This window comes from Zonotrichia albicollis, chromosome 3 (assembly GCF_047830755.1).
Source record: "Zonotrichia albicollis isolate bZonAlb1 chromosome 3, bZonAlb1.hap1, whole genome shotgun sequence".
NCBI lineage: Eukaryota > Metazoa > Chordata > Aves > Passeriformes > Passerellidae > Zonotrichia > Zonotrichia albicollis.
In genome coordinates this window covers 15,831,692-15,844,234 of record NC_133821.1, presented here as the reverse complement: position 1 = coordinate 15,844,234, position 12,543 = coordinate 15,831,692, and the positions used below count along the sequence as shown (strand labels likewise).

General features: G+C 41.2%; 1 long non-coding RNA gene across 3 annotated transcripts in view; it reads left to right on the top strand.

Moving 5' to 3' along the window:
- Positions 1–1,290: 1,290 nt before the first annotated feature.
- LOC113459467 (uncharacterized) overlaps positions 1,291–12,543 on the top strand; it is a 30,814-nt gene continuing 19,561 nt past the window's right edge. For 2 of the 3 annotated variants that reach the window (XR_012579410.1, XR_003380724.2), the window contains exons 1-2: positions 1,291–7,779; positions 9,896–9,996. This is a non-coding gene — a long non-coding RNA (uncharacterized LOC113459467). The remainder of the gene's footprint in view (positions 7,780–9,895; positions 9,997–12,543) is intronic. The other variant, XR_012579411.1, reaches the window with a different exon arrangement.

Here is a 12,543-nt window from a genome sequence, read left to right as displayed (position 1 = left end):
AAGTGGTTTTCTGGTGCAATTTGGACAGGGAGAAATGGGTGCAAACTGAAACGGGGCGAAATTAGGTTGTGTGTGTGGAAGAAATGCTTTTATGTGAAAGTGATGAGACACTGGGATGGGTTGGCCAGGGATGCCCCAGCCCTGGTGGTGTTCAAAGGCAGGTTGGATGGGGCTTTGAGCAAGCTGGTCTAGTGAGAGGTGTCCCAGCCCAACAGGATGGTTTTTAAGGTCCTTTCCAACCCTCATCCTATAATTCCGCATTTGGAGGTTTGTAAAAAAGGAAAATGCTTCATGAAGTCGCATTCTGGTGTTGCACAGGTTGGTTACTGGAAGGTTTCAGGCCTGCTGCCGATCTTGTCTCTTGTAGTTGTTGCATGGTTGGTATGGAAAAAGGGGGCAAATCTGCAGCAGTTTTGCTGTAGATCTTACAGGAATGTTGAGAGTTGGGGCACAGGACACGCTGTCCAAAGACAATGGGAATTTTAAGGGTCTCCGTCTCTGCCCTGCTAACCCTCCCGTGTGGTGGAAGGCAAACTCAAATCCAGAGCCAAGCCTCTGGTCAAAAGTCATGAGATGAGTGAAATCTCGGTCTTTAAAAATAGCATCTTGAAATAATATGTTTTATGTTATTTGGTTTAGAGCCTAGAATTTTTATCTTTGGTATGCTCGAACTTTTCTCCAAAACCCAAAGGGAAATAACAAAACCCTTTTTCCTTATTGAAAGCTCAAGTTAATATCTGAATATCTTCCCCTTCAGAAGCTGAGGTTTTAGGAGTACTGGCTTCGGTTAAACTAGTAAGCTTGAGCAACAATGCTTTGTTTTGGAAGTTTGAAAAAGTCCAGCTGGAGGAAACCAGAGGCCCAAGACCAGTGGAGAACTGCATGGAGGGACAAAATGCATGAAAGGAGTAAAACCAGAGAAGGAGATGAGACCTCATGGAGGCCTGGCCAGCTGAAGTGGATACTTTGGCCCTGTTTAGAGGCTGCAGAAGATATTTGGCTGATAATAGCTAAAGCACTCTTACATCAGAGGGAGAGGTTGGAAAGGGCTTTGTCCCTCACCTCTGCCCAGGTGTGGCTGTAGGGTTAAATTCTACATCAGTCTTCCAGAGAGGGGAATGTTGATTTTGTGTTTTTAGCTCACCAACCATTGCTGGAGAACACAAGGCCTGTGTTTTAGTCACTTCACTGCTGTATATACTCTCATTTCCATTGTTCTGTGTTTTCAGCATTCTTGAGTTCTTTCTTGGTCTTCCCCAGATGCCATCACTGCATCCATAATTCAAAGACGACAGGAACAGTTGCAGAGAGCAGCACAGACCCTGTGAAGACACCTAAAATGAACTTTAAAGATCAAGACTAGGTTTTCAGGCAGGCAAAGTTGCTCATCACTCTTTTCCTGCCCTGTGCCTCAGTGTCCAGGGCAAGGGAAGGGCAAAAACCCCTTCCCACTGTCTGCTCCTGTCACCCATGCCTTTCCTAGTCAGAGGTGGTTTTTACTTCTCCTAGACTTTCTCCAGTCACCAGGAGGGGATCTTGGAAGACAGGTCTGGGGCTGCCACAGTCACAGGAAAAAGAGAATTGTGAGAGGGATAATGGCACCATGCTTTGTCAGTTTTTCATCAGCTAAGCCCTGATTTGGATCTGATTCTATTCTGCAGCCAGATGAGAGAGGGCAAATTTAATAATCCAAATAAGTGTGCAGCTTTTTGAGCAATGAGAGAATCAACTGGTAAATACAAAGCATGTCTCACTTGTGACAGATGACTCTATTACAATAACAGAAGTATGAGTTCATCCTATTCAGGCATCTTTAAAGTTTCCCAAAAGTAGAGAATTAATGCACCAATTCAACTATAAAAAATGACAAACTTATAAATGCCCAGAAGAGGAATTTTGAAGAGAAATTTTGGCAACCTTAAATACAATTGTAGTACCAGCCATGTTACTGAAGCAGTTACTATACACAACTGTGCAGAATATGTACAATTCTGACTATATTGTAATTCAGACAATTTCCTGTTGTATAGTTCCACATCTTTAATAGAAAAAATATTACAGAAATACTTCTTATTTATTGTGATAATTTAGAAAACCAAGGAGAGCAATCACTCCTGCCAAAAACAACAAATGAAATTACCAATGTAGAATATTTTGAAATAGTGTTACTCTTAAGTGTAAGAAACCTGTCTTGGGACATTCTAGACTAAATACAGATGCTTGAGAAGCAAGGAACACTTCTATTTTCTACATCTGGAAAGTCAAAAAAGAAAAAAACAACCCTTGAATTTATTGTTTATGAGCTGGCTAGAACTAATAAACTATGGCTAATTTAGGGTTTTTTTTTTTCTTTTTTTTTTTTCTCCACCATTTTTTTTAGAGGAGGATGGAGCACATAGTCCAGATCTGAATAATAGGAAGGAACTCTCATTAAGGGCCTGTGTTATTTGATAATAACCATGTGAGGCTGCTTCAGCAGAGCTGTAATAACTACAAAATATTAGAGAAAATCCTCGAGAGATGGATTAGCAGTCAAAGCTGAATGCTGAAGGTAATGAATTGTTTGATTCCCTATCAGGTGTGTATACTTTCTCTTTTCTTCTGCATCAAATTTGAGGTTACTGGAAACAAACCAACTAACAACAAAGAACAAAGGAAGAAAGAACAATTTAGAACAATCACATTTTCCACAGTACCAGCTAAATAAATGCTCAAACAGGCACCTGGATATGCTTGCCACTTCCAAAAAATGAGATAAGGATGAGAGATAAGCACCTTCCTTAAACAGCATTTTTAGAAACCATTCAGCAGGTAGTAGCAAATTACACTGGTGTGAGATTCTTCATCACTTCATGCAGAGGAGGATGGTCAGTATTTTAGTGGAGGAGTGGAACATGGAAAGCCAAAACCTTGCTGGAGTTGGAACTGAAGGACGTGAAGGGGAACATAAAGAACTTCTACAGGTGATTTGGCAGCAAAAGGAAGACAAGCAATATGTGGGCCTGCTGCAGGACTGGGTGATTAAACTGGCCATAAAGGTCAAGGAAAAAGAAGAGACCTCTTTCATCTTGGACTTTGCTGGATAAAAACCCTTTCCCATCTCCCAGGGTTCTGTGGCTGGCAGCAGGGTTTGGGCAGGGGAGGGAGCTCCCCACAGAAAGTCCGCTCTGTCAAAGTGGGCATATCCAAGTCCACTGGGCCACATCACACTCATTGGAGTGTTGAGGGAGCTCTCCAGTTTTATTTTGTGCTCACACCCTGTGACATTGGAAAGTCCATGATATTTAAAGACTGCAGGTGACTGAACAAAGGCTAAAAGTTACACATTTCAGTTCAGTTGTGTCTGACCCAGTGTCACTGACTTTGGGCTTAGTGAGCATGGACAATGCAGAGGATGTAATTCAAGCTTGTTTTTAAGAGGGCTTTTGGTGGATTTCCTCAATAACCTCGTAACTGGGGAGATTTGAGTGGGGTGGGCAGAAAAAACTATCTGTACCCCCAGGCTTGAAGGTTGTGAAGGTTTGAAGTCTTGTCTGGAGGGATCAGTACTGGAGCGAGTCTCGTTTGACAAGGTCACCACGCAGGGGGTGGTACAGAGTGCACCCTCAGCAAGTTTCCAGCTGCTCCCCTTGCCAAGCTGGGGAGATCAGCTGCTGCACAGGAGGCCACCAGTCAGAGCAGGCTTGCCAAGCTCCAGGAGAGGGCCAGTGAGAGCCTCCAGTTGGTCAACAGAGACGGGCAAAGTCCTGAATGTGGGACAGGCTGCAGGATGCTGAGAACCAGTTGGCTTGGAAGCAGCCCAGCAGAAAAGGGCCTGCCCATCCTGGTGGACAAAAGAAATTCCTCATGGGATTCCAGCACCTGCAGGGCTGAATTCTCCATCTAGCCAGCAGGAATGAGCTCTGTGTGCAGCACTGGTGAGGCCACACTGCATGCACACTGTCCAGTTTGGGAACAGCCAGTTCAGCACAGGCTGTGAGGGGCTGAAGCTCATGCTGTGTGAGGAAGTGGGTTTGGCCACAGCAGGATCTAATTACAACATGCACCTTCCCAAAGAGAATTATAGGGAAGATGGCACAAGGCTTTTCTCTGAGATAGTCACCAACAGGATGAGAGATAAAAGTGAGAAGCTGCACCCAGAGATATCCCAATTGTGTGCAAGAAAACGAAAGTTCAAAGTGAGAGTGGTCAAGCAGCAGAACGTTTTCCCTGAGTGGCTGTGTATTTTCCATCCTTGGAAACAAAACTAGACAGGAAAAGACTTTGAGCAACCTGGATTATCTTTGAAAATAGCTGTGGAGAGAGCCAGAGGTTGAACCTTTATAATATCTAGCCCAACTTTAATTTTACTGTGATTATAAATATACTTTCTACAAGACTATCCTTGTGTTGGTGGGGTACAGTATTGGTGACTGGATAATTGTTATGTCTCAGGGGTTACTGATATTGTATCCCAAAGCCATCATGTTGCTTTGTAGCTGAGCTTGCATAGTGAAGATAAGGGCAGTAGTGCTATCGTTGCAACCTATTTAAATATTAGGTAATCACACAGTGTCTTCTGTCCACCAGATTCATGTGCTTACACTGATGTTGACCTCTGCCCTCTCCTGGGTAAGCACAGCGTGCTGTGGTCACCAAAATAAATGTCAGAAAGAGCCAGGGATCCCATGTGGTACAGAACGTCCTGTTTAATGCCGGGTGTGTCGTGTCATTGCATGGTCAGTGCAATTTCTCGTAGGGAGAGCACACCTGGCATGGATTCTCCTGCATTTCCATTGCCACAGGTGTTTTCTGGATGTGCAGGATTATTGGAGAGCTCAGACTTCTCTGTAAGGACAGACAAAACATGCATGTGCAAAAGGTGTGCTGCCAGGCTGGTACTTACTGTGCAACTTCTCTGAGCAAGACAATATTGCATATGCTGTGAGTCTGACATGTCAGACTTGCTTTGCATGCAGGATTTATCTGTCTGGGACTATTGTAGGTATCACCTTGCAAAATCTGTCTATGTATCCTGTGATGTATCAGGCATTTTCAGATATATTTAGGAGTCAAGTGTGGCCAGGATTTGAAAAGACAGCAGGCCACCATGTCAGTGCTGCAGTGGATTGCACTGGACAGAATAACAGCATGCTTGGATTTTTCTTTTTTTTCCCTCCACATCTTGGTAGGTGTAATTGCTCACTCTAACACTTATGAAATCCCCTTCTGACCACTGTGTGCAGCAGGAGCTGGCAGATGTTCACAGAAAAGCCAATCACTGAGTTTATTCCATGGAGGATTCCAAGCTTCTTGTTTCTTGTGGTCTGTGCTCCTTAATATCAGAGTGTCGATTTCATGTCCAGCTCTCAGATGGGTTATTGGTGTTTTTGTGTGAGATTAGATTTGTCCTGCTGTTGTTGTAGTTATTTTACTTTTCCTACTTGAGGGCTGCTCCCCTGCCTTTTATTTTGTGCTGGCTCTCAAGGCAATTGTTATTTCAGCCTTGTTAATTGTGTCTGCCAAGTCCCACAAAGCTCCTAGAGCCCAACCCTGAGTGGGGTGGCCCACCATCTTCTATTGCCTATCCTTGGAATTAGGAGCTGTCTCTCCCAGAATGACATGTACACTTGGCCTTGCTCTAGGCAGCTGCAATGAGCTCTCACACCTGGAACTGAACATTCAAGACCAGGCATGTAGACTGCAGTATCTCATATCCACTCTGGAATGGGCAGAGGGGAAACTATTACGTAATCACCAGAAGATTACATCTTAACATTGGGCTTGTGAATAGCTCCTTGGAGCCCTGGGATTACTTACTAATTTTTTCCTCTTCTTAATCAGAAATATATGGTGTTCCAAGTCCGTGTTTAAAAAAGCAAGTGAACCAGACCCTCCTTACTCTGGGCAAGGGATTAAAGGCCAGTGTCACCAGAATGTCATTTAAGTGCCCCTTATTTTAAGGGAAATCATTACTTTTTCTTGTTACTGTACCTTAACTTAAAATACAACTTCCTGTACAAGCTCCTCCTCCCTTGTTGGTGCATAGTATTTACATCAGAAATAAAGAGCCACAAAATTAGAGAAAAGATTCCTTTTTGTGGCTCCACACATTTATGTAGTAAACAGTCTTCACCACTTCATCTAATGTTTTCTGGTACATCAGCTCTGGCTCTTACTCTCAGACTTAGGACCTCAGGAAGTTTCAAATACCTACTCTGATAAAGAACCCAAGGCACCAGCATTAATCCAGCACAAAAACACTTTTTCTGCATGCTTGAAAGAGGGTGTTGTTCCAGAACTAGACTGGCCTGAGATGCAGGAGTGGGCAGGAGCCTTGTATGGTACTGAGGACTGATCACTCAGGCTTTCAGGAGGATGCTCGTGCAAGACTCCAGTTCTGTCTGAGGCTAACACCAGATGTTAAATCCATGTGATCCAATAACTTTTAAACATCACATTTTAATTTCCAGAAGAGTTACTTCAGATCCTTTTCCAAAGGCTCTTAGTATCACAGAGTTCAGGTTTTTTGTCTTTGACAAATATATTTGGGTCTTTTGTACTAAACCAACCTGGTTTCTCCAATTAAAACTGTAACATTCACCGAATTTTCTATAACACTTAGGCGTTTTCTGAAGAGGGTACAAGAGATAATTTTTTACTAAGATGTATTTGGAGCAACTAATATACCTTATTTGAATCTTTGCCTCATAAATGATATAATAATTTAAAACACATGCAGATTAAACCTTTATGCTTTTGTGGCTTCTCTCTTAAAGAAGAGTGCCAAGAGGGTTTGTGAAGCGTGGTGTGGAAGGTAGGATTTACTGATGTGCATTTGGCTGCATTACTCATCACCAGTTGGACTAATGGGCAGAACACCCCAGATATTGTCATTCCTATTTTTATCCAGCAGGACATGTTGATACAATAGGCACAATTCCATCTGTAGAATTTCTGTGGGAGTTCCTCATTTTCTATAAATACCAACACCTTTTTTGTCAGTAACTCTGACTTATTTAATAGCACTTCCTCAGAGCACCCTGTCTGAGAGAGGAGTGTGTCCTGCTGGATACTGCCAGTGCTGGGAGGCATGGTGGGAAGGAATTCCAGCTGGAAGGAGGAAAGGGGAGTTTTGTAAAATTAGCATCAAAGGCTGGGTCTTTTAAATATTTCAGTGCATGCATAGACATACTTCTGTGGGCAGCACTGTTTACTGCATTTTCACAGTTGGAACCTGGTTTTATAGATTATAACAAATCTGTCACCTCTGAGTAACTAATTATATTGCACACCATGGCCTTTCAAAGCCTCACAAATGCATCCTGAAGTGAGCTCAGGCTTTCTGTCATGAAAGACAAAGACTCCTCTCCCTGAAGCTAAAAGAATACCCATGTGTTGTTAGGAGGCCTCTGCCAAGGATGTGCAGTGCCAAAGACACAGCTGAACAGAACTAATTTCGTTTTGCCAGGAGCATTGACACAAATGCAAAGTAGGTAATAAATAAATAAATAAATCTGCTTGATAAATCTGCTTTGCTGTTATTGTAACAACAGTGTTAGCAGGAAAACCTTGGTGGAATTTTCTTTTTGAAAAACAGAGCTCATGGCATTAATCTAGCCTGACTTTGTACATCTCTGAGTTAAGCAGTTGGCCTATCTATTTTCCTAGGCTTCCTCTGGAGAGGTGGAGGCAGCCACAAAGGTGATTCATCTCAGATCCTTATCATGGGATGGGATGGGATGTGTGACACTGCAGGAGCCTAGCCCAGCGAGGTTAGAGCACATCACTCACTTGTAGGTGAGTAGAGTTGAAAGAGGTGAGTTCTGGCCTACATTCTACCACTGTGGTTGTAAATTTGGAAATTCAAGGAGTGTCATATTGGCTGTGAGATGCCAGTGTGCCACTGACACCCTCAGTGAGCTGTGGCAGGGAAGCACTTACTCCCATGTTACTGGGAGGGCAGCCTGTGGATTTTGGAGCTGTACCATCACATCCCTTCTTGGTGATCTGTCATCATGGCTCCTAAGACCCAGCTGTGGGAGGAAACCAGCCAGGGATGTTCAGGCCAGTATTGACTGGTCACCTGAAGGAGCAGAAGGTCTCCAGGGATGTCAGGAAGGATCCAGGATGACCTTTGGGCATCTCTGAGGGTCTAGACCTACCACATCTTCTCTTAAAGCTGCTCCCAGGGCTCTCCATCCTCCTGATTCTTCAGGGGATGTTTCTTGTGACCCTTGGGCCTAGGTAGAGCCTATGTGCAGTTCATTAGGTAGTAAAGGGTAGTCACTGATGCTTAATTAGTTTTGTTACTTTAAAAATATGCACACTGTTAAAATTATTATGGAAGTAATAATTAGATGAACAAAAAGCAAGGTGAAAGCTTAAAAAGCTTTCCTGATTAAGTGCAGTAAGCATTTTGTGTATACAGAACTGCCAGCAGTTTCTCTCCCCACCATCTCTCATTCTTTGTAAAAATAAAGAAGAAATACAAGTAATCCATCTTAAAAATAAAGCCTTTTTGACAAAACTCTAAAATAGGCACTTTTGTTCACTAAGCCCATTTTTCATATTAATTTTTGTATTTTATAAGGTCAATTACCCATAACACATACTTGCATGCCTTCTTCAACAATATTTTGATAGCATTATTTCAACACTAAGAGAATTAGGATCATCTACTTCATTGTTTTTAGGATCATCTATTTCATTTTTCATTTTAGGATATCTGCAAAGTTTTACTATGCAGATATCCTAAAATATCTTGTATGAGCACATTATGACTTCACTGAAATCTTATGAGTTATTTGATGCTAAAACACCCTTAATCTGTCTTCTACACAGAATGAATATATTACTCTACATCTTGCTTTTATAATGTATTAAATATTTGTGTTTTATCAATATTAACAAAATATTGATAATGAAATACATTTTGCAAATATTAAGTGCATAATAAGATGATGCTACTTCTTATATGATCAAAATTTTGTCATAGGAATAGCAATTTTAGCTGTCTTTCAACACCTTTAAAGGTTTTTATCATTTTACCTATATAACACAAATACCTATAAACATTAATTTAAATTGTAAATAATTTAATGTGTAGAACAAATTCTATGGATATTCATTCTGGATTTTTTTGACTGAAAGACAGTAAATTGAGGCAGATTCATATTGTCAACAACTGCTTCCATGACTTGGCTTTTGAAACAAGCCTTGATGAATAATATTGCATAGTTATTGCACCATCAAGCATTTTCAAAAAATAATTAAAATAGTAATTTCTTTTTAATGAAAACGTCTAGAATGCTCAGCCTGCTGAATTTTACATTGGGCCTTTGTATTCCTTAGGGAACAACACTAGCAATGTTTCAAAAGGGAGCATTTTCAGGGGCAAGGCAATATAAAACCTCTGAGATGGGGAATTTTTGCTGCTTGGATAAACATAATCAAAAATAGAATAGTAGAAATCATGTCTTCTGTGGTGTTCAACCTGTGCTGATTTCTGCTTTTTGTTTCCTTATCAGTGGATATCAGACTGATATCAGTCTTCTCATTTCTAAAGTTGTTTTTGTTATGAGTCTTCAAGTTCACCTGAATAATTTTCATTTGTCATTACATTGGATTTCTCTTTGTCCAGATCAGGCTGAAATTTTTTCTTTCAGTTTTCCTCCAAGGTTTTCACAGGGAGGAAAGAGGACTATTCTGAGTGACACTGGTGTGCAAATAAATAACACTGAAACTTGGAAGAGTGTTAATTAAAAATTATTATAACCTGACTGACCTGACTTGGCACCATGGTATCTCGCCAAACTGGCTCCTTATTCTTACACGTGTCTGGTTTGTGTTTGTGGTGTGCAGCTAATGAGCTCATGGAATTGTTTGGCCTAATCCTGCTCTCTTTACACTGCAGAAGTGTTCTGTGAGGAAGAACAAGGAGCATCAAAACGAGGAACAAGAACAAGGAATATTAAAATGAGGTTCACTGGGTATGACTCGTGGTGATCAGCCCAGGTAATATTTGGTATAGAGTGCTATTTTAATGAATTCAGGCAGATGACATATTGAGGCTGTTGTTTGTTTACCCAGATGAGATTTACATTGTTTTAACACTGGCTTACACCTGTGTGTAAGCTCTGTTGGCTTCAGTGCACATTTTTTGTGATTCTTACCTGTGTGGGGCCACATAGGTTCCACTGAAACAAATCAGAATGTGTTTAATGATGTAATTAATCAATAATAATGTGACACTCAATTTGCTGTGACTTCTGATCACATTGCCGTCATTTTAGCTCTGCAGAAGAAGAACAATTTGGGTGGTTGTGAACAAGAAGAACTGGAATCTTAGAGACGTCTCTCAGTTAAAAGAGAAGCAGATCTTATCTTTATATCCATTTGTGCTACCTAGACAGCAGAAGGCTGTTTCTTAGAGTCTTTGAAGTGAGATGGATCTAACAATTGTCCTGTTCCTCACTGCCATTCCCAGCGGAACACTGGGCTGTGGGCTGGGGCTATGGAAGGTGCAGGTGTCCCACCTCAGCCCTCCTTCTCAGCTGTGCTCATTCCAGGGTGGAGCACCCTGGTGACACACCTCTGCAGCATCTTGTTTGGGAGTTACTTGGTAACTTGCTGTGCTGAGCTGTGCAGCCATATCCTGCATTTAACTATAGGGTTACATGAGTAATAATTCAGGCAGTTCAACCAAAGTTATTGAGAATATGTGGCACAGGTGATGCAATTGCTAAACACACGCTGTGGGACCCCACTCTGTGGCCAGTTCTGTGTTCAGGAATTGTCACTGTGGTTTGACATGTGACCAGCACATTCTCAGTATGTTTTATCACACTGTCCTTTTTTAACATCTCCTTTTTTTCATAAATTTTTGTAATATTTCAAGAAGAATGCCTCGATTATTCCCTCTGTTTCCTGAGGTATGCAGTAGTAGCCACAGTCTGACATTACATTACACTGCATTATTTACAGTACATAAATGCAATGTTTTAATGTCCATGTACCAGTAATCCCATCAGATCCAGACAAAGTAGATATTTAGATATTTAGTAGATGTTTAGACTTTTGTAGATATTTAGTTTGAATTTAAGTCTTTCCATGCCCCTGCAAGCTTACAGTTTAGAAAGAGGAGACAAAATGGAAAGGTAACATGAACAGAACAGGTTGAATAGGGGGGAGTTCCCTCCCTCCCCTGTACATTTAGTCTTAATGTTGGCATCAGTCTTTCAAACTATTGGAAGGGAAATTATTGCTGAGAAGTGATGGGAATGGGAAAGGAAAGACAAATAGTGGCACAGCAGTGTAAAGAGAAAGAGCAGAAAGAATGAATTTGACTCAGAGAAGCTTTTGGTGACTGACTTCATAGAAATAATACAATAGAAAGTGGAGAAAAAGTCCATGGTCAAATCACATGAGGAGTCAGTCCAAAATTTCCAAATAGGTCGCTGATGTTTGCTGGCAGCTTTTAACTTCAGCTGGAAGAAAAGAGCCTCTTTTCTGCACAAACCAGAATTAATCTGTAATGCTTTTCTCCTCCAACTCAAGTGACTTGTGTTAAGAGGGCAGCTTTGGGACAAGGACCTTGGACCGAGTCCTGTTTGGGTACAGTGGAAAATTTCCAGCTGTATTTTAAAGCACCATTCACCTCTTGTGTCTGAGCTGTTAATTTGCAGTGGGGTCACTCCCAGCTTCCACTACTGCTAGGACATTAATGGTCTAAATAACTGCACCTGCTATGGTAATGAAAGTGTGCGGAAAAGCTCAAGTAATTTAGAAAATTGTGTATTGTGTTGGGGTGCCAAGAAGGACAGAAAGGTGCAAGTGGCAAGAAGTTGGTCAAAAGAAATGGGGATTTCAGATCACTTGCTGTATTATTGCCACAGTGTTAGCAGTGCTGCTAATGCTTTCAGTATTTTACTGACTCTATTCAGCTTTGTAGTTGAATGTGTGGCAGAGTGGGAGGGCTTTTTGACTAAGAGAAGGCATTGGAATAATGTTTATTTTTTAAGAAGTCCTTACTATTTTGCTGGCAGGTTTTTAAGATTCTGAGATTTGTTTAAGACCAATCCCTAGCAAAAAAAAAAAAAAAAAATATAGGTCATTAGGCATCTTTGGATCAAAATATCACAGGAGAACAGAACTTTAAACAATCCATTCCTTGCTCCAGTCTGCAAACATGAATCATACCAACATGATTCCTGATAAATGTTTGTCTAACCTGTTTTTGAAGTCTTTTGCAGCCTCCTCAAGCAATCTATTCAAGTCCTTATTATGCCTACTGGTAAAAGAAGCCATTTCTAATGTCTAGTCTAAAACTCCCACCTGCAGTTCACACCCATTACTTCTTATCATGCCATGCTGGGCATGAAGAACAGCTTAATTCTCTTCCTCTCTGCATCCATCTTTTATGTATTAGATAATGCTTGCATTCTCCTGCATGTGCCTTTTTCTGTGCAGCTGGACTTGGATGAATATAGATTAAAAGGGAATAAAAAAAAAGAAAAAAAATTTCACATTTCTGGCTGAGACAGTCATTTTAGCTGCTCAGGC